Below are 26,944 nucleotides of genomic sequence, written 5' to 3' on the forward strand. Positions count from 1 at the left end.
GTAAGAGCTGTACATGAACAAAGATCAGAATATATACACATCTATCAGTATACAACTCTACTCACATGTACTCAGGTATATGTTGTAGATAGAAAGATGGGCACACTCACTGCAGAGATGACGAGGCTGTAGGTATAATTTCTTTAATATTAAGGTCTTTAAATCTAAACAGAAGCATTTTCTCATAATACCTAAATTTTGAACAGGAGACAGGGTGTGATTATTCCTTTGTGTGGATTAAGTTAAAAATTACTGTTGTCTTTTTTCATGATAGAATATAATCCATAAAGCAAATCTTTCACTATTAAATCTTTTACTATTATTTTTGTAATTTAAAATTATAAATTAGTTATAATTTAGATATTAATCTAAATTAATTTCAATTTTAAATTAGAAAATATTATAATTTAAAATGTATAAATTTTATTTTTTCAATTACTTTTATTACCAACCAAGATGAGATTTAGTAGAATAATATTAGCTCATTCCATAAAAGTTAAATTTAAGGTCGGGTACAGTGGCTCATGCCTGTAATCTTAGCACTCTGGGATGCCAAGGCAAGTGGATTGCCTGAGCTGACAAGTTCAAGACCAGCCTTACCCAGACAAGACCCTGTCTCTAAAAATAGTCAGGAGTTGTGGCAGGTGCCTGGAGTCCCCAGCTACTTGCAGGCTGAAGCAAGAAAATCACTTAAAACTAAGAGTTTGAGGTTGCTGTGAGCTAAGATGCCATGGCACTCAACTGCAGGTGACAAAAAATAAAATTAAATTTAAGCATATTCACATGTTATTCAGCTTCCCAAAATAACTGGAAATACAACGTTATCCCAGTTAAAGAGAAGAAATAATGCAAACACATGCATTTGTTTAGTTACAGACCAAACCAAGTATTTACTATTTTGTTTAAGAGAATTTATTGGACATTCACACTTTTATATTCATGAGCCTCTGGAAGAACAAAAGATCGACTTTTTATTAAAAGAGCAAATCTCATCCCTTTGAAACATAGCATTGGCCAGCTAAGAAAGCTTATTCTATTTATATTCATCTTTAAAAAATTATTTTCAATTTAAAAAGGAAACATCCCCCCAAGTCGCGGGATTCCCCACAAAAATCACCCCAAGACCAAGTCCGATGCAAAAGCAAGAGGTTGTTTATTTACAAGCTTGAGCCTGGGCTTTCTGGTCCTGGCGCAGCAGGAGAGCAGAGAAGCCCCGATCTTGAAAAGAAGGGAGGTTTTTAAGGGTACAGAAAGGAAAAAAGGGAGGGGGTGAGGTTAGCCGCTGGGGCAAGTTGATGGGGGGGGGGGTCTAGGGGACTGAGCACTTGTCCTTGGGTGTCTGGATGAGTATATGTTATCCCTAGGAGCAGACGTTGTGCAAGGGTGTGGATCATGGGCAAGGACGGGGGGCGGGGGAGGGAGCAGGTTGCCTAACGCCTTTGGTATGCAGCTGCAAAATGAAGACTGAGGGACAAGGTGAAGTTAGTTTTAACAAAATGGAGTTAACTTGGTCCTTACAATAGCTATAAATTACAGTTAGCAAAGTAAAATTCTCAATCGATATAGATTTGCCCTTGCCATTTTTTAGTGCCTGAAATGTTATCTCAACAAACCAGTAGCAGGTGAACGGATTTGAAGGTGAGTTCAGATGCACTAAGGGGGCTAAGATTTTTGTGCTCAAGTCTTCAATTCCAAGAAATATTTACATTAAGGACCTAAGTTTGCCATTTAGTTAACATGCTGGTGTTTGTTTCTCTATTTATTTATTTTGTTATCCTGAGTTCACTACCAGCTAGTTGCTAGTTATGTCAGAAAGATACAAATATCACAAACAAAAGTGCAAATAAGGTTCAAGTAATAGCGACAAACTAATCTCTCCTCTACACACTCTGCTCACCCGGAAACAAATTTATGTTGCCATTACAGAAGCAATCTCCCTGAAATATGTGCTAATACAACATCATTTTTTAGAAGACAATAAATTTTCTCGAGTATGTATGCATTGTTAGTTCACCATTCCCTTTTTAGAAGTAAGCAGTTACCCCAAGGCTATGATTATGTAGCATTCATGGATGTATAGCATGCTATTTATATTTGTACCGTATCTAGTCTCCTTATATTTGAGTTTACACTCATTCTTACACACACACAGCTGTCATTTTCTCTGTGTCTCTGTTTTATATTCTAAAAATTAATGAGACCCAACTGCTCTGTATTTTCCTTACATTATTATACTGTAGCATCTAAAATTCTGTTATATGTGCTGACAAATATTTTTAATGCAGATGGTGACAGTAATGACAGTAACGTATCTGAAGACTGAATTTTTCCACTTGCAGAGATTATAAGCATGACAAATTAGCTTTTCCAAAAACCATTTCTTCAAAAATAATCCCCACGTCATAACTAAAGTCTCCTTCCCTTCTGCCTGCTTTTCTTCCTCTTTCCTTCTTCCTCTCCCTCCCTCTCTTTCTTTCTTTCAACTGTATTGTAGTAATGGGCATTGCAGAATATTTAGAAAATGCCAAAAGGTCAAGAAGAAAATAAATTCGCTATAATTCACTACCTGGAGATAAAACTATTAACATTAAAATGCATAGTTTCCGCCGGGCGCGGTGGCTCACGCCTGTAATCCCAGCCCTGTGGGAGGCTGAGGAGGGAGAATCGCTTGAGCTCAGGAGTTCGAGACTCGCCTGAGCGACAGTGAGACCCCGACTCGTGAAAAAAATGGAAAAACCCAGCCGGGCGCCACGGTCAGCGCCTGTAATCCCAGCGGCTTCCGGAGGCTGAGGCAGCGGGGTGCCCGCAGCCCGAGTCTGAGGTTGTGGTGAGCTACCACGCCCACTGCACTCTGCTCAGGGGCATAGGGTGGGACCCTGTCTCAACAACAACAACAAAAAAAAATGCATAGTTTCCATTCTATGCTATTTAATATCATAAAATTTACATCATATCGTACCCACTATTTTATAAGATGCTTTACTCAGAAACATATCATAAAGTATCATTTTAAAAAGTCCTAACGTAGTCTTCTAATTTCAGTTATGATTGTAATACGGTATACCATATATATTTAAGAGCTAGGAGGATTGACACTGAAGCTTTTGAAGGTTTTACCCTCAAGAATCCACTTGGTAGAAACAAGAGCAGCCACGTTCCTATGTGTCCCTGCTGGGACAGCAGCTGATGCTGTTGTCACCCAGCTCCAGCTGCTCGGATCCTGAAAGCGTCCTGCAAGTCACCTGCTGAGGGTGTGGGGGAAGCAATTATACTACAAGGCTGCATTTTTACAAAGATTTCAATTACATCCAATGACCCTGATTGTACATTTTAAAATAGATTTAAGGAGTTCCCTTCTCTGTGTTCACAAAGGGATAATCTCCAGGGTTTCATTTCTTTCTTTTTCTGAAATTTATTTCAGAAAGCTTTGAATAAAACCAGAACAGTTATTCTTCACTCCTTAGAGTAGAAAAGGCATTAAGAGATACATCTTTCTGAGCTAGAGAAAAGTTACCATCCAGCAAAAATCAAAATTATGTTTAAAAACACAGTAAATTATGACTGGTCAGGAACTGCTCAGTTTCACAGTTTTAACTGTATATCACGTTCTCTAGAATAATAGGTGAAGAGACTTCATAGAGATTGTCTTTCAACATCCACAGGAAAAGGTTGAAACATAAAAGCTTACTCTCAATTTGCCTAAATGACTTTCAGGGTCTCAACAGTTTTTGCTCTCCAGGGATCCTGGGAATCATGTGGAGTGGTTTCTAAGGCCTAAGAAAAGGAGTCCAGTGGAAGGGACATCGGGGAACAATGTATTAAAACTCACTCTCGTTACTTCTCTAGTTAGAAAAAAACCCTTCCGGTTCATCTGTGAGTCCAGCTTCATCCCAAGTGGAGATTCTAATCATTTCAGGCCAGACCCCCATGAATATCTGGGTGAAATATCTGCCACTAGGGGACCTCTGGAAAGTCTCCTCCTTGGGCAAGGTAGCCAGAACCAAATGGAAAATCAGAACGTGTCATTTCTTTCCTTCCCTGATTGTGAACGTTGACCCATTCTTGGGATGTTTTCGTCTTCATGCCTTTGAACTACATCACAAGTTTCTTTTCAGTATTTGATTCTGAAATCAGGATTTCAAAGTCCAAGAGGGGAAGAAAATGAAGGTTCCGAGGCAAAGAAAGGAAAAAAAAGAAGGGATATGCTCTTATTTTCTGCGGTGGTCGTTACAGGTAGGCAAATACGAGGGGTGGTGTTTGAAAACAAAGTACCTTAGTAGGGCAACCTGATAATTTGAGGAAAGTACCAAAACTTGTGTTTCTATTTTCAAATTTCTGAATTGAGATATCTGAACTAATGAAAGCTTTGCCAGTAGATTTTATTTTGTTGAAATATCACTGCAATAGTTTCTGAGTTTTAAAAGAATTCATTCTGATTGTAGTTGTTTTCTCATTCTAGTCATTGAGAAATGAAATTGGTTTTGGAATAAGGAAGCAGCCTTTTCGCTTTGCCATGTGTCACATATGTCACTATAGACTTTATAATTTATTAACTTTTATCAAAACTTGCTCTTTGGCTAAATATTATGCCACAGGAATAAGCGAGTTGTAGTGGTGAGCTTCGAAACTAGTATTTCAAGCTAAAGTTGCAATCGGGTAAACACCAAATAGCTTACGGCTTCTGACCTCTTTCATATGGATTGACTGGTTACTTAGGATGCTGTAGTGTTTTGTGTTTTTCATTTGGAATTTAGCTTGGGACAATTTGAGACAAAAGTATCTGTCCTTGTTCTTTTTTGGCACTATTTATTTTGACTATTATTAGTTTAGTGGGTCAGGTGTTAAAAATTATTATTTCTCTATTTAATAAAAATCCCCAAAAATAACAAATTGATACTATAGGTAAGACTGTCAAAAGTATAGTTGTCTAAGGCTAGATTTGAGGAAAATGAGGAGGAAATTTTGCATATTTTGCAGATGGGAGTTAGTTTTTAAAGCAGAGGCAAAGTATAAGCAGACAGTGATACTCTCAAAAGCAAATTCCCCAAATCAGGAAAAGGGGGACAGAAGCAAGAACATCTTGCCCTGCGTTGAGGATTTGGTATGAACTGGGATGCTGACTCACAGACACCCTTTAAACACTTTGGACACTTCGAGGGTAGAACAGAAATATATGCAGGGTAGGGCTGCAGTTCAGGCTTCTTCTTTACTTTCCAAAAAAAATTGGTAGAAAGAACCTGCTGTTTTATTATCATCCTCAGAAATTATTATACCAGATTCCAAACTACAGTTGGATGTTGAAAAAGCCTTCTGCTACATCTAAGGTCAAGGGACTGCCTCGCTTTCTTAGGGGAATTCCAAAGGGTCTGGTAATTTAAGCAAATACAATAAACTAGTGCAGTAAGTGTTTGTTGAAAAATAGTCGTATTCTACTTTTAGATAAAGACCTCTGAACTTGCTTCTTCAATTCAAAGACAGGCAGGACCCAATTTAAAAAAAAAAAAAAAGGAAGTATTGGGACAATTATCAAAAAGCTTTTTTTAAAAAAATCAAAATATATTTTTCTAAGAATCTCTGGACTCTTCATACAAAAGTTAACTTGCCTGATAAATACCCTCAAGAACTTTCCTTGGTCGTTTGCATTCTTGCCTTCCCTACTCTCACTGTATAATAACCCAGTATTGTTTCCTTTCTCTTAATGAGAAAGTTACAAGTTAACTAATTTACTCTGAATGAGGGACACTAGATCGTGTAAACTTTCATCGTAATTATAACTCCACTGCTGACTTATTAACTGTGTGCAAGCTAATTATTCTCATATATGAAATGAGAATAGTAACAGCTACCACATAGGACTATTCTAAAAATAAACCCAGTCCTGTAGGTCTCATCACACAGGTGGTCAGATTATTAGTTCCTTAGTGTTCTCTGCACCTGTCTCTCTCTCTTTCTCTCTCCCAACAATGCTTAAGTAATTGTAGGGAAATTAGCATGAATGCCCAGATGCATTTGTTACTGAATTAACTCAGCTGTGAACTTTCCCCTTCATTAACCCCCTTCCCCTGAAACACAGGAGTACGCTAGGACGGACACAGGGCGAACAGGAGACCAGCCGTGGACATGAACATTTTCTATCCGAGTTTTAACAGGTCTGTTTCTGCCTCAGAAACTAGACACAGCTCATGTGGCTCACAACTGCCTGCCTCTGGCCATGTGGTGGCTGCCATCAAGCTCTGCCACAGAGAGGACAGCAGTCCAATAAAACCGTGGACTCTATTTATAGCCCACTTGAAACAAGTACTTTCCTTGAAGCTCAAGGAGACCTCCCTGAAAACATAAAGTAATTCACTAGTCCCAGGACTGTCTTGGGCACGGGGAGGAGGGAACGCAGTGCATTTTTCCAGCGCTCTGCATGTGGAAAGGATGCTGTGCTACACTTTGTCCCCTTTCACACTCACGCCATCGGCCAAGAAAGTACACAAAGCAAATACTCCCAACAAATTTCTGTTTTATAGATTACAAAACTGATGGCTGAGAGATTGGATAAATTGTTAGTGAATGGTGGTGGTTGGAGGAGGAAGAAAAAGTGTCTAAAGGGGGAGAAAAAATTCTTGTTCACGTGATTGATCTAAAATACAGTAAATAATTACTGCCTATAAGAAAATATATATAACTAAGAAGAAATAACATTCCATAAGGTACCTGAAAGCTTAAAAATTATTTTCTCTCCCTTTCTGAGAAGAGCATTAGAATATGAGAAATAAAAACTGAGAGATTCTTCAAGCAAACATTTATAAACATGTTTATATCTATCTCGAATATATACAGGCATAGGAATTATATTTTAGACAAGAAATGCCTTCTAGAAGACCTCAAAAATTAAAATGTGCGAAGAAAATCAGGTGGAGGGAGACAAGATGGCGGACTGAAGCCAGCTTTCAACAAAGGCTCCCGTCCAGAAGGAGAGTTAAGGGACAGGAATTTAGTAAGTATCCTGGTGGACTTGAGCCTCACCAAGAGAGAAGGCTGAAGAACGCACATCAACACCGCTGAGGCAAGTTGTGATCACAAGGACGCAAACAAAAGGTACAAAATCCACCACCAAGCGGACGGGAGTCCCCCTCCCCCATGAGACCGGCTCTGGAGCCCCACAATTTAACAAGCGGGCAGAAATTAAAGGCCCTCCCACTACACTCCACGGGAAAGACCTTCTAAAAACTGGACCTACCTCCCCTACTGGGGTGCCGTGGCGTTCTCCTGCCGGACATAGGGCTGAATAAAACTTTGGGAATCCTTTGCCGGCAACCCTGAATCCCCGGCGCTCCCCTCCCGCCCACTGAGGTCTGGAGGCCTGTCCCCCAGGACTTCGGATCCTTGGGTGATTTCTCAAGGGGAGTGGACAGTCCCCGAGTTGCGACTGGTAGCATTGACTCTGAGGCCCGCGAGTGAGGAGAGGGCACCGGGCTGAGGGGGAGTCACGCCTCGCGGCACTTCCCTGCGGTGCAGTGCACCAACCCTCCCCGGGCATACGGGGCCCAAGACTGAATAAGACTCTGGCCTCCCCGCTGAGAGCTGAGAACCCCTACTCTCACTCGGGGTCTGAGGGCCTATCCCCCAGGAGTTCGGCTCCTTGGGTGATTTCTCGAGGGGAGTGCACAGTGCCTGAGCTGCGTCAGGTCAGCGCTGACTCTGGGATACGTGAGCGAGGAGAGGGCACTCCGCTGAGGGGAAATCAAGCCTTGGCGGCACTTCCCTGCGGTGCAGTGCAGGAGCCCTCCCCGGGCACAAGACTGAATAAGACTCTGGCCTCCCCGCTGAGAGCTGAGAGCCCCTACTCTCACTCGGGGTCTGAGGGCCTATCCCTCCGGAGTTCGGCTCCTTGGGTGATTTCTCGAGGGGAGTGCACAGTGCCTGAGCTGCGTCAGGTCAGCGCTGACTCTGGGACACGTGAGCAAGGAGAGGGCACTCCGCTGAGGGGAAATCAAGCCTTGGCGGCACTTCCCTGCGGTGCAGTGCAGGAGCCCTCCCCGGACCGTAGTATTGCGTGAAACTGAATGAAACTCTAGCTTCCCCCCGCCCCACTCCCAATCCGGGTCTGGGGGCCCATCCCCCAAGAGTTCTGATTCTTGGGGGATCTCTTAAGGGGTGTGGACCCAGCACAAACTGCAGCCGCTCAGTGCTGACTCTGGGGCGCGGGACAGAGGAGAAAAGGGTCGCCTGAGTGCCCACACCAGAGCAGCAGTTCCCTGGAGGTAGATCAACAGCCGTTTTTTCTTTAACGGCAGAACGCTCACTTCTGGATATTCTGAGGCCACACCCCCTGTCTCCCTGGGCAACCAGAGGAGGCCACCGGTGTCACGGCTCACAAACCCAGAAGCCTCCAGGGCGGGGCCGACCCAGAGAGGTGTTCAGACGCAATTCTCCAGCAGCAAAGACGTTTGAACTCAAAACAGCCCGTCTCCTGTAGGCGATGACAGGAACAGAGACAGAACCTCACAAAGTTGTCTGTTCTGTTCTGTTCTGTTAGCAGCATCCATCAGGGACGGGGCTAAGCCTGAGTGAACACCTCCTTCCCATCACCTGCATCAAACACTCAAAGATGTCAGGCCCCATCTCCTCCTGCTAGATAGCGGCAGTCTGCGGGGGCCTGGCAGACTTCCTCGCGATTCAGGCAGGTGCAAACCCCTGGAGTGTCTGTTCACTGCAGGCAACTGGGTTAGCCATCTGCAGAGATACCAGTGACTGGGTCCGACGGAGGGGCAAAGTGGGGAAGGAGACGTCAACCTTCCCAGACTGCTCTGTTTGCGGGGTGGTTCCTCCTGATTCCACGCTGCACTGGGGTGAGCTGTCTCAGAGGAGTCACCAGGCCCCTGTGATCCAGTTCCCAGAGACCTCTTGAACCCTTCCACCTGAGACAAGTGCCGATTGAGACAGTTGATTCGGACCTTTTGAACTGGGCTAATAGACTGAGGACTTTTCAGGTGGTGCCCTGGGTGTGCGATTGTAGGAAGGTTTGATTCTCCTTTTCCAACTGGGGCCAGAGGTGGGCAGGCGGGGTGACTTAATTGCTGATTTTTTCACACAGCTGAGACTTCAAGCCAGAGTAGAAGTTGCAATAGGATCGAACAGAAACCAGCTGAAAACAAGACAGAACCACTTTGCTCCACCACACCAGACAGGGCCCCAGTTTCTCAGGCCACAACACTATACGGGCCCTCGATAAAACCCCAGGGGAAAAACCAAAGGGAGTAAACCATGGGGCGGAATCAGCGGAAAAACTCTGGTAACATGAATAACCAGAATAGATCAACCCCCCCAAGAAAAGATACGGCAGATGTGATTGAAGATCCCATTCATAAACAACTGGCTGAGATGTCAGAAGTCGAATTCAGAATTTGGTTTGTAGACAAGATTAATAAAATGGAATTAGGAATTCGAGGAGAAATTCAAAAGTTGTCTCAAGAATTTAACGAATTTAAAGACAAAACCACCAAAGACTTAGACACACTGAAACAAGAACTTACAGCCCTCAAAGATATGAAAAATACAGTAGAATCCCTCAGTAACAGAATGGAGCAAGCAGAAGAAAGGATTTCTGACATTGAAGATAAAGTCTTCGAACGCTCCCAATCTCTCAAAGAGGAAGAGAAATGGAGAGCAAAAACGGATCACTCACTCAGAGAGCTCTCAGATAATTCGAAAAAACATAACATAAGGGTTATAGGAATTTCGGAGGCTGATGATGTGGCAGCCAAGGGCACAGAGGCCCTTCTACATGAAATTATGAAAGAAAATTTTCCAGACATGCCTAGAGAATCTGAAATTCAGATAGCAGACAGCTTCAGAACCCCAGCACGATTCAACCCCAAAAAGACATCTCCCAGACATATCATAATTAGCTTCACTAAAGTTAACATGAAAGAGAAGATTCTCAAAGCAGCCCGGCGAAAGAAAACTATAACGTACAAAGGTAAGAATATTAGAATAACTGCAGATCTCTCTGCTGAAACTTTTCAAGCAAGAAGAGGCTGGTCATCAACTTTTAATCTCCTAAAGCAAAAAAACTTTCAACCCAGGATCTTGTATCCAGCTAAACTGAGTTTCATCTATGATGGAGAAATTAAATACTTCAATGACATTCATATGTTGAAAAAATTTGCCATAAGTAAACCAGCTCTTCAGGATGTTCTCAGACCTATCCTCCACAATGACCAACCCAATCCTATACCACAAAAGTAAACTCACTCAGAAACTTCGGATCAAACTCCAACTTCCACACTGGCGAAAGGATTAAAAATGTCCACTGGACCTTTGAAAAACTCGATACCCAAAATTCCACCAGACTTATCCTTACTCTCCATCAATGTGAATGGCTTAAACTGTCCTCTAAAGAGGCATAGGTTAGCTGACTGGATACAAAAACTTAAGCCAGATATTTGTTGCATACAAGAGTCACATCTCAACTTAAAAGACAAATACAGACTCAGGGTGAAAGGATGGTCATCCATATTTCAGGCAAATGGTAATCAGAAAAAAGCAGGTGTTGCAATTTTATTTGCAGATACAGTAGGCTTTAAACCATCAAAAGTAAGGAAGGACAAGAATGGTCACTTCATATTTGTTAAGGGTAATACTCAATATGACGAGATCTCAATTATTAATATCTATGCACCCAACCAGAATGCACCTCAATTTATAAGAGAAACTCTAACAGACATGAGTAACTTGATTTCCTCCAGCTCCATAATCGTTGGAGATTTCAACACTCCCTTGGCAGTGTTGGATCGATCCTCCAGAAAGAAGCTGAGCAAAGAAATCTTAGATTTAAACCTAACCATCCAGTATTTAGATTTAGCAGACATCTACAGAACATTTCATCCCAACAAAACTGAATACACATACTTCTCATCAGCCCACGGAACTTACTCCAAAATTGATCACATTTTAGGTCACAAGTCTAACCTCAGTAAATTTAAAGGAATAGAAATTATTCCATGCATCTTCTCGGACCATCATGGAATAAAACTTGAATTGAGTAACAACAGGAATCTGCATACCCATACAAAAACATGGAAGTTAAATAACCTTATGCTGAATGATAGCTGGGTCAGAGATGAGATTAAGAAAGAAATCACCAATTTTTTGGAACAAAATGACAATGAAGACACAAGCTATCAGAACCTCTGGGACACTGCAAAGGCAGTTCTAAGAGGGAAATTTATAGCACTGCAAGCCTTCCTCAAGAGAACGGAAAGAGAGGAAGTTAACAACTTAATGGGACATCTCACGCAACTGGAAAAGGAAGAACATTCCAACCCCAAACCCAGTAGAAGAAAAGAAATAACCAAAATTAGAGCAGAATTAAATGAAATTGAAAACAAAAGAATAATACAACAGATCAATAAATCAAAAAGCTGGTTTTTTGAAAAGGTCAATAAAATAGATAAACCTCTGGCCAACCTAATCAGGAAAAAAAGAGTAAAATCTCTAATATCATCAATCAGAAACAACAAAGACAAAATAACCACAGACTCATCAGAAATCCAAAAAATCCTTAATGAATATTACAAGAAACTTTATTCTCAGAAATATGAAAATCTGAAGGAAATAGACCGGTACTTGGAAGCACGCCACCTTCCAAGACTTAACCAGAATCAAGTGGAAATGTTGAACAGACCCATAACAAGTTCAGAAATAGCATCAACTATACAAAACCTCCCTAAAAAGAAAAGCCCGGGACCAGATGGTTTCACGTCAGAATTCTACCAAACCTTTAAAGAGGAATTAGTACCTATATTACTCAACCTGTTCCAAAATGTAGAAAAAGAAGGAAGACTACCCAACACGTTCTATGAAGCAAATATCACCCTGATCCCCAAACCAGGAAAAGACCCAACAAGAAAAGAAAATTATAGACCAATATCACTAATGAATATAGATGCAAAAATATTCAACAAGATCCTAACAAACAGAATCCAGCAACACATCAAACAAATTATACATCATGACCAAGTTGGTTTTATCCCAGGGTCTCAAGGCTGGTTCAATATACGTAAATCTATAAATGTAATTCAGCACATAAACAAATTAAAAAACAAAGACCATATGATTCTCTCAATTGATGCAGAAAAAGCTTTTGATAATATCCAGCATCCCTTCATGATCAGAACACTCAAGAAAATTGGCCTAGAAGGGACTTTTCTTAAACTGATAGAGGCTATCTACAGCAAACCCACAGCCAATATCATATTGAATGGAGTTAAATTGGAATCATTTCCACTCAGATCAGGAACCAGACAAGGCTGCCCATTGTCTCCATTGCTTTTCAACATTGTAATGGAAGTTTTAGCCACCGCAATTAGGGAAGAAAAGGCGATCAAGGGTATCCATATAGGGTCAGAAGAGATCAAACTCTCGCTCTTCGCAGATGATATGATTGTGTATCTGGAAAACACTAGGGACTCTACTACAAAACTCCTAGAAGTGATCAAGGAATACAGCAGCGTCTCAGGTTACAAAATCAACATTCATAAATCGGTAGCCTTTATATACACCAACAACAGTCAAATTGAAAAAGCAGTTAAGGACTCTATCCCATTCACAGTAGTGCCAAAGAAGATGAAATATTTGGGAATTTACCTAACAAAAGACGTGAAAGATCTCTATAAAGAGAACTATGAAACTCTAAGAAAAGAAATAGCTGAAAATGTTAACAAATGGAAAAACATACCATGCTCATGGCTAGGAAGAATCAACATTATCAAAATGTCCATACTACCCAAAGCAATATATACTTTCAACGCACTCCCTATTAAAGCTCCACTGTCATATTTTAAAGATCTTGAAAAAACATTACTTCGTTTTATATGGAATCAGAAAAAACCTCGAATAGCCAAGACATTACTCAGAAATAAAAACAAAACAGGAGGAATCACACTACCAGACCTCAGACTTTACTACAAATCGATAGTGATCAAAACAGCATGGTATTGGCACAAAAACAGAGAAGTAGATATCTGGAATAGAATAGAGAACCAAGAGATGAATCCAGCTACTTACCGCTATTTGATTTTTGACAAGCCAATTAAAAACATTCAGTGGGGAAAAGATTCCCTATTTAACAAATGGTGCTGGGTGAACTGGCTGGCAACCTGCAGAAGACTGAAATTAGACCCACACCTTTCACCATTAACGAAGATAGACTCTCATTGGATTAAAGATTTAAACTTAAGACATGAAACTATAAAAATACTAGAGGAGAATGCAGGGAAAACCCTTGAAGAAATTGGTCTGGGTGAGTATTTCATGAGGAGAACCCCCCGGGCAATTGAAGCAGCTTCAAAAATACACTACTGGGACTTGATCAAACTAAAAAGCTTCTGCACAGCTAAGAACACAGTAAGCAGAGCAAGCAGACAGCCCTCAGAATGGGAGAAGATATTTGCAGGGTATAACTCTGACAAAGGTTTAATAACCAGAATCCACAGAGAACTCAAACGCATCAGCAAGAAAAAAACAAGGGATCCCATCGCAGGCTGGGCAAGGGATTTGAAGAGAAACTTCTCTGAAGAAGACAGGCGCACGGCCTTCAGACATATGAAAAAATGCTCATCATCTTTAATCATCAGAGAAATGCAAATCAAAACTACTTTGAGATATCATCTAACTCCAATGAGACTAGCCTATATCACAAAATCTCAAGACCAGAGATGTTGGCGTGGATGCGGAGAAAAGGGAACACTTCTGCACTGCTGGTGGGAATGCAAATTAATACATTCCTTTTGGAGGGATATATGGAGAACACTCAGAGATCTAAAAATAGATCTGCCATTCAATCCTGTAATTCCTCTGCTGGGCATATACCCAGAAGACCAAAAATCACAACATAACAAAGATATTTGTACCAGAATGTTTATTGCAGCCCAATTCATAATTGCTAAGTCATGGAAAAAGCCGAAGTGCCCATCGATCCACGAATGGATTAATAAATTGTGGTATATGTATACCATGGAATACTATGCAGCCTTAAAGAAAGATGGAGACTTTACCTCTTTCATGTTTACATGGATGGAGCTGGAACATATTCTTCTTAGTAAAGTATCCCAAGAATGGAAGAAAAAATATCCAATGTACACAGCCCTACTATGAAACTAATTTGGGACTCTCACATGAAAGCTATAACCCAACTACAACTTAACAATAGGGGGAAGTGGGAAAGGGGGGGGTGGGTAGAGGGAGGGGAATCGGTGGGATCACACCTGTGGTGCATATTACAGGGGTATTTGCGAAACTTGGTAAATGTAGAATATAAATGTTTTGGCACAGTAACTGAGATAACGCCGGAAAGGCTATGTTAACCACTGGGATAAAAATGTGTCAAATGGTTTATGAAGTGAGTGTATGATGCCCCATAATCATATCATTGTATACACTTATGATTTAATAAAAAAATTAAAAAAAAAAAAAAAAAAAAAATTAAAATGTGCTTAAGTCAAGACTAATCTTAAAAAAACACGATAGGAATTTTATGAGAAATTGTAATTGATCTATCAGTCAGCTGTGAAATAAATACATCTTCACTATTTTTTTAAATATGGGGGCTGGCTGTGTTATTCTGGTGTATACACAAAATGCAAGGCCTTATTAACATGAGTTAGTTTATGGACCAGAACTCATTTTGCTCTTAAAAGAATAATTTTGATTTTGGCAAATACTTCAATTTTCTAAGACCCTTCTTTAAGTCCTGTTACAGGGAAAAGGTAAACACAAACTTTTTGGCCTGAGAAGGATGTTTGGGAGATTAGAATAGCTGCACTGAACATGCCTCTGTGTGTGTGTGTGTGTGTGTGTGTGAGAGAGAGAGAGAGAGAGAGAGGCGGGGGGCGGGATGAGAGGGGACAGAGCAAATGCCCAAGTTAGCTGATTGGTTTGCTGCCGTACGGAGCTCTCAGATTTAGGGCTTCTGTGACCTCTTACTGTCCCAGCTCTGATTTATGGAGTTCAGAATCTCTTGAAAAGCAAGGTGTCTGAACTTTAGGGTCTTTTCCTAACAGGCCGTCCTCTTCCCCACACCCCCCTTCTGCTTGTGGTCACCTTGCCGTGACCTTGCAGGGCTCAGCATTTTCACCTGGGCTCAGTGGCTAGGGCGCTGCGCGTGCTGGGGAGCCAGCCGGTGGTTTCCATTCCTGGGTGATGGAGTCATGGGAGAAACTGCAGTGAGCACACCCAGTGGCTCCTGAGTCGGCTGACTGTGCCTGAGCGGCTCAGGGCAGAGCAGCTGCCCTGTCTCCCAGCCTGCAAGCGCAGCCTGCGTCTGTCCCTGACCACTGAAGTGTGTGTTTGTGCCAGGTGAGAGCGGGGTGATGATTTTCCCTTAATTTGGAGACAGACTAGGTACCACTGTTGATTGTGTTTGATGATTTGGATATATTTTTATATCAGCGCAAATGCAGGACGTAGACTGTGTGGTTTTATTTGCTCCCTCCTTCTCTGTCATGATCCATCCTGCTCCCCAGGCTGGCCAAATCGCCACAACAGATTGGACATGGTGCTGTCCTTCCACTCTGAAATGTGATTATTCTAGTCCTGTTTTCTCGGATTCTTTCATTAATTTCTGCTGCCAAATAATACAGCTGTTTTTATAGACAGAATTCTAGTGCTAGCTAATATGGAGACATATGGAAACTACTTCAGATATAAATATAAGTTACTATCTTCTTGAGTATTTGCTTTGGTGTATTTTTTGCTTCACCCATGTTTTAGTGGCTGAAACTTTTGAGAGAATAGAATGCCTTGGGGTCCGAGCTGATGACAATAGTAGTGGGAGTTTTCTGTGTATTTGCTTATCAGAATGAAAACTTCTACCTGGCCCCTTGTGTGTGTGTGTGTGCAAGTGAGAGAGAGAGAAAGATTTTTTTAAAGTCTATTTGAGAACCAAAAGAAAACAAAATAATACTTGTTATCTCTTGCTGTACTAATATTTAATTTAATCAACCTACAAAGCCTTTGTTATCAGCATATTCGAGTTTGGTAACTTCACATTCTGTGTACACAGAGACAGAAAAACTACGGGGTAAGCTGATGAAAGCGTGTGGGACACAGTACCTTATTCACGATGAGTATGTGCAGCAGGAATCAAAACCATGCTCTTGGGTAAACAGGCATTAATCATGAACCAATTTTATATGTCAGCTCCTTCAGTAGACTCATAAAAAATATAAAGATAGAAGCAATGTTTACATTGTCTTGTTGTATGTAAATATATATCCAGGGATTAGTATTCATAAAACACATATTCTAAAAGGGGAAAGGTATGGGTATTTTTTTGTATGTAAGTCAGGTAAGAAAAAGCTAGAATATTTATCTATTGTAAAAATGAAGGAAAGGTACTTTAAAATGATGAGTAATTTAAAAAGAATACTAAAAAGTACTCCAGCTGCTCAAATTTTTATGTCTAATGAAAGAACAGTAGAATACTTAAGGAAATTCAGACTCAGCAGACATGGAGCCAGGAATGAAAGCTCATAATAAAATATGTTGTCAACCTGCTAATGTCCTTGTAGGTCTTAATTAACTTTAATTATCTTGCTGAGATGCAGACAATTAAAAGAAGAAAGGGCATTTTAAAATTTTATTTAAAATCAGTCTCCCTTGCAGCGGACTTTGAAAACTAATAAAGTAGAATAAATTTTATTAAAATTCAGAGAACAAAAATATTAAAAATGATAAAATCAAAGTCAGTGAACATAAAGTTATTCAAAGCAATCAACAAGTAACATACAATATCAAAATTATTCATCCCACTAGTGAATCTCAGTGTGAAAAGAAGATTCTAATACTCTAAACTGGAGTGTCCTCTCTTTTTTATCTCCATGTTAACTGCTAAGTTCCTTGTCCACTCTCTTCACAGTTTTTTGCTTTCAGACTCTGTGAGAAAACTGTGGAATGTCAGCAGAAAAACACCTGAAAGTGATGTAGCCATGCTTTCTCTGTAAGAACAATAGTTACAGTTCAAAGATGTGGAACTCGAGGTGTACAAAGGATCAATAAGCCACATTTCCATATGAGAAACGTACTAAATCGTCCTGCCATGATGTAAATCTGGCTACTTCTTTAAAAGTGATTAACATGACTTAATCACCAGGATGGAAAGACGGCGATTCACTGTGTGACAAACACGAGACTGTTCCTATCTCCATGACGTTTATAGTCCAGCATATTCAGATGTGGCATCTGTGTGCACCCCTGGTCATCTTCCATGCAAAAAGACTGGAAAGTTAATGTCCTATTTGATGAACCATAATCAATGTAAACAGTGAAGAAAAGCCAAGAAGAGTGTCTGTGTTTACTCTTTAGATAACTAGCTCACCGCAACATGCAAAGAGGTTTAAGAAGGTTTAGAGATTATAGGGACTGACCTGAAAGAGCATGACAGTCTGTTCAAACACATTTACTTCTCTGCAATGAAGGCCTCTGCGTTAAGGGGAAAAGATTAGCCTTTCCTTATATATTTGATAAATATCGCTAATTTTCTGAAATATTTCAACTTCTTAACACTTCGTATCCTTTCTGCCCCTCTTCCTGTTTTCAGCCTTACACTTTTTTATTCTGGGACTTTAAACTTGCCAAGTTCCAATTACTACACCTTTCTTTTAACCGACACTCAATCTTTAATCTCCGTTAAGACAGCAGTTATGATTTATCTCTGTGGACTGGGGAAAGACCTACCCACTCTGAATCAGGAGATGACTGCTCACTCTCTGAGTGGAACAAGGGGGCATTTTAGTAGGAAGGATGGATAAGTGGCTACCAGGGAAGCCATGGCTGAGTCTCCTGTGCCTCCCATTTCTGCTCCTCATGTTTTTTGTCCTTCTAGTCTAGCTAAGCTTGGAAATCTACATCAACAATTGTTTACGCATACTGACATAGCCATACTTTTACAAAGAGTTTTGTTAAATTGAGATGAAATACGATTTGTAGTATCCAGGGGTGGTGTAAAGCACCACCAGTAGCTTTTACGTCTCTTTACCTTAGCCCCTGAGGTCTACTTTGCCTACTAACTCTTCCCAAAGTCGTATAAACTCGGACAAAGTAAGGAGCATTCTCAGAACATTTAACTATTTCTTCTAGATTCCTTAAAATAGGCCTAGGTTGTTTGGAGAGAAGAAACATGGAGGGCAGGGTGTGTGATATGATGATTCCTCTGGAGATGTTCCTCTGAGGCCACGGTGTTCTGACAGACGTTGGGCTCCTTAGTGGGGCCCCAGGCTGCACAGGCCTAGAAGCTGGAATGGGAGCAGACGGCTACAGGTGGTTCTTCCTTGGAGACATGGACTATAACCATTTCTGGCAAGTCTGTTCAATTTATCTTGAACCTAGAATGTTTATACAGAAATAGAATGGATAGAGTCTGGTTGCTATAGGAGATACCCACCAAAGTTGTTATATCAAATACATATTAGTACTGCCAATACAATTCCTGTTTTTTAAACATTTATGTTATTTCTACTATGGATAGCTTTGAACCCGATCCCACTGTGTACTCAGATTCCCCTTAGTAGCTACCCTGTCACCATACACAACAAATAACATTTTAAAAATGCTAATAAACAACTAAATATAAACTCTTTATATTTTACTAGCCCCCAAATTCTTATTAATATCCATATAAATAATCAAATGTCATTACAACTTCCAACTATTTCTAATGGGCAAGGAACCATCAAAAAGAAATTATCACAACATTTCCTGATATAGGCATATTAAACCTTGAAGAGAATTTCCAAGAACTCTAATCTGATATATTAAAATCAATAAATTAAGACATTTATGTAGTGGAATATTTTAAAAATCAGCATACTTTAAATATTTTGATTATAAAGTATAAAACATCATAGGCTATCCTTTCTCCAACCCTTTTTCTTTTATAGAATGGAATTTTATTTGTCTGATAAGTTATATCAGAACATGCCAATGTGTTTGGAAGGATTATTTTATATCTAGAAAGAAATGTCTCCTTTTCTGTCAAAGTTCACATAAGAACTATGTTTAAAAATATAGGTTTTGTTATTATTCAGGTATGGTGAGCCCAGTAGGTCAGGAGAGATTGCCATTGAAAAGACCGTCACTCCCAAGTTCCCAAGAAGAGAGGGGCAGCCCAGGTCTTGCAGGGCCATGTAGGGAACCATCAGGGTCAGTCAGGAAGCAGAGGAACCAGAGAAAAACATGGGCCAGAGCCTTCTGTGGTCTCCACCTGATGGAACCACAAGGCAGAGTAAGCAGGCTGAAGTTTGCCTGGCTGAGTGATCCCAGTGGGCTCTGGGGTATAGACCCTATCCCTAGTTTTTTAGAACTAGGCCCCTGAGGTAAGTAGGTAGGTGGATGGTGCGAGGCCCAGAGCCTGAGAGTCTGATGGAGGAGGTGGCTGGGAAATGTGCTCTGGGCTAGTTGGTTTCTGTATGAAAGGCACTCTCCCAAGTTGGTCACTATCTCTTGGTGTTGGCTAGCCCTAGGATGGCAGTGTCTTCAAGGTCTCAAGGCTCCAGATGTCAAAGCATTAGAAATACAGAAAATAAAAAGGCATAATGAATACAGATCAACACACCCAAATAGGAATACTACTTAGCATCAGTTTCCCAAAGGTGCTATTCATCTGGTTAGTCCATTATGGACAACACTTCCTTGAAACTAAATGTCCCCCTTCTGTTCAAATACCTCTCTTAGTAAACGCCAGAAAGATTTTTTAAATTTGTTTTGTTTTCTACATTTAAGCCAAAAAAAAAAGAGTTGAAAAGAAACAAATCTGCCCTACTGAATGAATTTGGTACATTTACTTTCCCTGTACAACTCTGTATTGTTTGACTTAACGACTAACAATCAGTGCTTCCACATTAGAGTGCTAGTAAAACCCTAAATTAGGTCAGGAGTATTAAAGGAATTATCTCTTTGCAGGTTCACCATTCACCTTTGGTTGAAATTGTCTTCATAGTTATTCAATAAATAATTGTTAAATGAACAAATAAATGAATACATCAACCAAACTTATTGGCAGAATTTTCTACAAATTCCCTGAGGGCCTTTATTTTTTTTTTAGTTTTATTTTCCTAATAAAGAAATTCAGAAAACAATAGTAAAATATGATCATTATTTTGCTCAAACAAAAGCTGAATCTCGTATCACTTAAAAGGCTTCACAGGCAAACATAAAATATGTAAATGGAGTAGCAATTCAGTTTTCAGCTGAACTGGCAAAATTGTCATTCAGACTGTCCCTACTTCTCCAGTAAGCAACATTGTACACAGGTATCAAAGAACTTTTAAACAGAATAGAATAATTAACTTAAGAATAGATTACATCTGCTGAAAACAGCCCATAATAAAAGGAAAGATGTAAAAAAAAAATAAAAAGAAATGGCTTTTCCCCTTGTATTTCTCCTTTCCATATATATATTTTTTTTTTTTAAAAGAAAGGAGAGAGAGCGTGCATCTATGGTGTTTCAGTGGATAAACTGGATTTATTTTTTACTTTCCCTATTTAGTTTCTCCTTTCAGGTTATTAAAATTTCCCACTGGAATGTCATGTATAATAAATGTGGAACTTCAAAACAATGGGGAATGAGTGAGTCAATAAGAGGTGTTGGGTATAAGCACAACTAGGTTGCTATTTAGAAAAAAACCATTTATCTCTGATACCAAAATAAATTCCAAAAGAGCTGAAGGTTTAGAGATAAAATATGGTATGCATCAGCATGCTAGAAGGCTCTGCTGTGTGCACTGTCCAGGGTAGATGCTATACCTACCGTGTCACTAAGCAGTTATGAGCAAGGCAGAAATGGCACCCTGCCTCTTGAGGGGACCTGCGTTGGGGTGGCAATCACAGCAGTTACCGTAGCAGAAGGAAGGTGCCACATGTACCATCTCCCCAGCATTCTCTATGTCTTTCAAACTTCTAAGCTTCTAAGAAGAAGGAAAGCAAAGACGTCTAAATGCAAATCACTCATTTCTTTTTTACTAACAAAGCCTATCCCTATGTTTTTGGCTCGGACAAGTGTTAAGAGAAAAATGTAGACCAATGTCTTACTCTCAACTTTCCTGATTCCAAAGGCTTCAAGTGGCATTGCTCTCTCTGTTATCTGTGGGTTTCTGTGATTTCCACTAGTGTGATCGTGGTGTGACACACTGTCAACTGTGTCCTGGCCCTTCTGAGTTGCTATCAGACTAGACTGAACTGATTCCAGCAGCTGTGTGTGTGCGTTGGTGGAGAACGAGAGGGCTTCAGTTGAAAGGTTGTCTTTAGGGTCTCTGAGTTCTTTTTTTCTTTTTCACTTCCTCCAGTTAATTTCTTTATCCCAGAATTCCTCACCTCCCATAAACTCCCTTACCAGTTCACACTGTCCTCTGACCTAGATAAAAGAAACACGTGTGTCATTCACGCTAAGTTTCTCAGACTGGCAGGTTGTTTAGAGCAATGTGCAGTGTTCTAGCAACAGATTAAGGCAAATCTACAGAACTTCAAAAGCCTGCAGGCATTGAAAAATCACAGAGGACTACCCAGTTATATTTGGAATTTCTGCTTTGTGGATCTGTATTAGCTAAGAAACCCAGAAAGTTTTTAAACTCTGAAACTTCATTATTAATAGAAACTTGGAAAGTATGATCAGTTTGCTAAAACAATCATGATTAATTTCATCCAGGTGCTGAGAGTGAAGGCCAAATGTGTCTATGCTAACTTTTTAAGTAGTGCATCTAAAGTTTGCTGGAAGTCTCACAAAGGTGATTTTAACTATCAGAGATATTTTGTGGGAGTTAAAAACACAGGTTCTCAGATTGGCTAGACCTGTTTTAAATTTCGTGAACAAGTTTTTTGATGATGGACAAGTTATTTAACCTTTTTAAGCCTCAGTTTTCACTTCTATAATATTATTATAGAATAATAACATAAATAGCATGTTGTTAGTTTTAGTGATAAAATATGTACATGTGGATTTCTCTATAGCAGGAGAAATAATCAAAATGCTAATAATCAAAATGCTAAATACTTCCATTTAGCAAATAGGATGACAGTGATTTTGCGGAGGAGAGGGTTTTTCTAGCTCAAGAGGAAGGAAGAGTTGAGGGCATGTTATTGAGAGAATAAGAAGCAAATGAACAACAAATAAAATAACATCAATTTGACTATCACAGAATAGAGATGGCATTACGATTGTGTGTGATACACAATGGGAGGCCCCTTCCTTGGGGCCTAACACAATATTTTACTCACAGCAGATGTTTGTTCATGTTTGATAAGCAAACGGGTAAAGGAAATAAAGAGATGGGAACAGTAAGGGTGAAGGAAGATTGAGTAAAAGAATATTTGAAATACCTCCAAGATTTCCTTCTGAAGGACTTTGTATTGGTTGGATGAATCTATAACATTCAACTCTCTTCCCCACTTTTAAATAAGACATTGAACCAAGAAGAACAGGCATGTTGATCACACAGTTCTTTATCACTGTCTTAAAGGAAAGAGAGAAACCGGTGTTCTTTGGACAAGCAACGGAAATGAACACACCTGTCACTTCATAGAGAAGGAGCTCTGTAAAGTCAGCATGGTTCCTAGAAGTCAAAGGGTGTATGGAGGGTCCAAACTGCAAAGACCATTAATCTTAAATGTCAAGATGAAATGAGACCCTCACCCTGGAGTAGCTTTTGGCATTTGGTAAATGACAAATATTTATAGCCCTCTGTTTTGCAGGATATTTTGTTTCCCCAAACCTTGCCATAAAATGCCAGTAACTTCTCCATTTACTTGAAAACCCAAACACTTGAACATTTTTGAAACACTCCCAAGAAAGTGATTCCCCAGTTAATAACGTTAAGAGCACAAAAAAATAATAGGATGAACCACATTCCAATGGAGCGTAATGGTTAAGCATCAAAAATCAAAAACTTCACACCTTGACTTCCATGGATCTCATAAGGAAGTCTTTTACTCTTTTAAAGTGAAAGCAAATACCTTGTAAGACATATGCTATTTTCAATGAGGAGCATATTTGACATACGTTTGCTGTGATTCTGGTTTGTAGCAATCCATCTCATAGCTAGTGAGTGAAATTCGTGTACCTCCTTGCTTACACTCTCACATGTAAATCTTTGTGTGTTTGTTTTTCTCTGGCTGTATTCATCACAAACTTAATTATTAAAACTTAATTATTAAAGTTTCTTTTTTAAACTTTCATTCAGTGTAGGAAATGTTTCTAAAAATAAAAGCAATTGGCATGGCTGCTGATAAAGTGCGTTGGGCATGAGGAGACGGAATGAGTGAGGATTTGTAGACAAGATCAATTTTGAATGAATTATAGGATTCAAATTTGGCAGTGTCGTCATTGACAACTGCAGTGACAGTAGGGTGGAGCCAAGCTTTCATCTTAGGCAAACCTGAAGAACATGACCTACGCCTTTGTGCTGTGACTTCAGCTGTTTATGGGATGTTGTCTTCATAGTCCTCACATTGTACCAAGTTCAGTGGTGCACCAAGTGTCAGGGAAGATCGTTAATATAATATCTGTTATTACTTTCCTAAAGCTGTTGTAACTAAGTTGCACACACCAGAACACACATTCTTCTTTCTGCAGATAGTCTCTCTGGAGTGAACTCGGTGGGTCCTCAGATGTGCAGAGGTAGCTCACGTTCTTTTCCTGCACTTGGCCTTGCCTGTGGATGTTTATTTTCTGCCAATCTGATCTACAATTTAAGTCCGTGTTGCTAACTCAATCATATGATTTGATTCTGGAATAAGGTTCATCAAGGGAAAAAAAACTTTCCCCAGTAATAGAGAAAAGCCATTTGAGTTTATAACCTGATTTTTAAGGGATTGTTAACATGCGTTGCCCTCTAGCTCGACTAATTCCCACCTTTCCTGTCTTTGTGCTTCTCTACAAACGTAATTTATCCAGACTTTGTGGTTGTAGGGTGTACATTACACGAAGGCAAATGGAAAGAGAAAACTTTAAAATAAAAGAGGCAGAACTAAACTTTGCCCTAATGTCGTAGTGGGCAAATGCTTATAATAGCAAGGGAACAAATGTAGCTTCCCAAGAGAACGCTGAGGTCACAGTTCTCATGGCGATAGGGACTTGAAGTGACGCATGATTATTCACAGAAGTAAAATTCACTCCAGAGGAGTCTGTTCCCTTAAAAATCCAGAGTATCATAAAGTATACAACATGGCTGCATTCTGACTCTATTAAACTGCTGTGTTGTGGATCATCTGTGTTATTGATTATCCACAGATGAACCTTTGTAACTGGACACTAGAGAACTCTTGATCATCTTTGTACCATTTTCTTTCAAGACCTACATGTGATTATTTCTGATCTGCTGGCTTTATCTATGTATTAAGTAGTAAAAACATGCTTTAAAAATGCACTGGACTTCAACTAGAGGTTATTCCAAGCTCTTGATGATCCATGAGAAAAGAATTCAGGATGCATCACATAAGCCAAGCAAGTGACAGCTTTTTATTATGAGCAGAAGAGAGCGGACAGGCTTGGAAAAAGAGTAGCTGCCCTGGGCTGACATGGCTTTAGATCTTTTGTAGTTTTACTAATTAAGGGGGGAAAATTCAAGGCCCAGGGGTTGGCTTTTACTAAGAATTTGGGTAGTAATTTCTAGAATTGGTTTGCCTCTCATTTTCATACTTTATATGGTTGTCTCAGAACTGTCATGGTGATTTCAATGGCAGAACAATTTTAAAACCTCAAGGTAAATGATATTATGATTAGCCAAGGTTTATAAAGGGAGGCAGAGACAGCTCAAAACCTGGTGGAAGCCACTTCTCAACTGTGGTCATCAGCCTGGCTAGTTAGCGGCTGCATGAGAGTTATTTTAACACCCGCACCTGATCTTCAAGCCCCTGTGTCCAGTCTCTGCCCTGTCTCTCAGTCTCCTGCTCTAACACTAGCAGTGGCATTAACTATTTGGATCCTCCTTTTTGCTAACATTCTTTATTGGGTTCATGTAATGTCTACAAAGAATAGAGAACACGTTTTGATCCTGTGTGCCAGCCACTCTCCTAAGTGCTTTACAGACTTAAGCACTTTTAATGCAAGTGACATGGGGCAACTGGAGGAGGAAGTTAAGAGAGAGAGATTAAATAGATTGCAGCACCAAGCAGAGTCGAATTTCAAATCTGATTTCAGAGCCTATGCGCACGACCACTATGGACATCGCCTCTCCAGAGGGACATGTAGTCACTCCACATATATCTTTCAGAGACCAAAATAACGGCTTTCAAATGTGTTTTTAAAACTCTTCTATTGCACAGACAGTTAATACTGGAGATGTCCCACCCTTCCCCCTTGTTTCTGAAACTGCATCCTTTAAGTGATATATTTGAGACACATTTCCAGGAAACAATTCCCACACCCCATCTTCCCCCCACAACTCCTTCTGTCCCCTCACCCTGCCCCACTGAACGTGCTCCCCCCTTTATGCACGTGGAGGACCCAACGTGGGCATTGCCTGTTCTTCCTCTCCTCGCTTCCAGCTCCGGCGACACTAAGCTTACCTTTACTTGTTGTCATTACTCTGGCCAATCTATGCTAGGTTCTAATAAAAGTTGTAAGGCGGTTGTCCCAACCTGAGGTTGCTCATGACGTTCTCAGGAATAACTAACCACCTCAGATGGGGCCTAATCATGTTTGCCACCTGCGTCATTCCAGAGAGGGAAGGGGAAACAATTGCTGTGAACCAAAAGTGTAGCTTTTGAGAATCATAATAAAACAGAAAAAAAACAAAATAATTTTAATAAATTATCTTTAAAAAAGTAATAGTTTATAAATATGTATTGCTTAACATAGTCCTGGCTTCAAAGTACCTTTCTCAAAGAGGAAAGTGTATATATTGATTAAAATTTACATATCAGAGGATAGAGACTTTTTTTTTTTAGAGACAGAGTTTCACTTTATGGCCCTCGGTAGAGTGCCGTGGCATCATACAGCTCACAGCAACCTCCAACTCCTGGGCACAAGCGATTCTCCTGCCTCAGCCTCCTGAGTAGCTGGGACTACAGGCGCCCGCCACAACGCCCGGCTATTTTTTGGTTGCAGTTAAACCGGGGCTGGGTTTGAACCCGCCACCCTCAGTATATGGGGCCGGCGCCTTACTGACTGAGCCACAGGCGCCGCCCGGATAGAGACTTTTTAATGCTCCATTTTCTTGTTTTTATTTTTATTTTTATTTTTATTTTATTATTATTATTATTATTTTTTTTTTTTTTTTGCAGCTTTTGGCCGGGGCTGGGTTTGAACCCATCACCTTCGGTATATGGGGCCAGCACCCTACTTCTTTGAGCCACAGATGCCGCCCTTAATGCTCCATTTTCTTACCTTTTACTAATGTTACTAGGTCAGACAATTAAGTTCATGAACTCATCCTAGAAAAAGTGCTACAAACGTCATTGCTGAATTTCACTACTGTCTCCTTCAAAGCAATTTCAGAACTCTTTTTAAGGATTGGCATCAGAGCTGTTATCATATGACATCCTAGAAAAAGTGCTTTAAAGGGTGGACTGTGCACTGGCATCCACACATAGCTGTCAGCAGAAGTAGTTCAAGGGCGACTGTAGTGACATTCAGCAAGGAGGCATGTAGCACTTTTTCTAGGACAAGTTCATGAACTTAATTGTCTGACTTTGTATTTACCCAAGCTTGAATCCTGATAACAGTTGTTATGTTCACATGATGCCTCTTTGTCACTGTGGACAAAGCATGCCACGTACTCATATCTCATCTCAATCTAAAACTTTTAAGAATAAAATAATTTCACTCTTTTGATCAAGCAGATGCAATATAAATGCTTTTAATTGGAGTTAACTTGGAAGCTACAAGGTGCCTCTCTTAAGAAACTCAGTGGTCTGTTTGTAGTTGGAGAGAACAGAATTTTAAAAAAGGGTAGAATAAACT

At 40.1% G+C, this 26,944-nt stretch overlaps 1 protein-coding gene across 5 annotated transcripts in view; it reads left to right on the forward strand.

Annotated features, from left to right (window-relative positions):
- The window catches only part of ARHGAP24 (Rho GTPase activating protein 24), a 668,175-nt gene that overhangs the window by 514,240 nt on the left and 126,991 nt on the right, over window positions 1-26,944 (forward strand). The window contains exon 1 of one of the 5 annotated variants that reach the window (XM_053600051.1): window positions 15,200-15,348. The exons of the other annotated variants lie outside the window; for them this stretch is intronic. The gene's annotated coding sequence lies outside the window, so the exon portion shown is untranslated. Of the gene's footprint in view, window positions 1-15,199; window positions 15,349-26,944 lie in introns of those variants that run through there. 5 annotated transcript variants of the gene reach the window in all.

The sequence above is a fragment of the Nycticebus coucang genome, chromosome 1, assembly GCF_027406575.1.
Source record: "Nycticebus coucang isolate mNycCou1 chromosome 1, mNycCou1.pri, whole genome shotgun sequence".
Classification (NCBI taxonomy): Eukaryota; Metazoa; Chordata; class Mammalia; order Primates; family Lorisidae; genus Nycticebus; species Nycticebus coucang.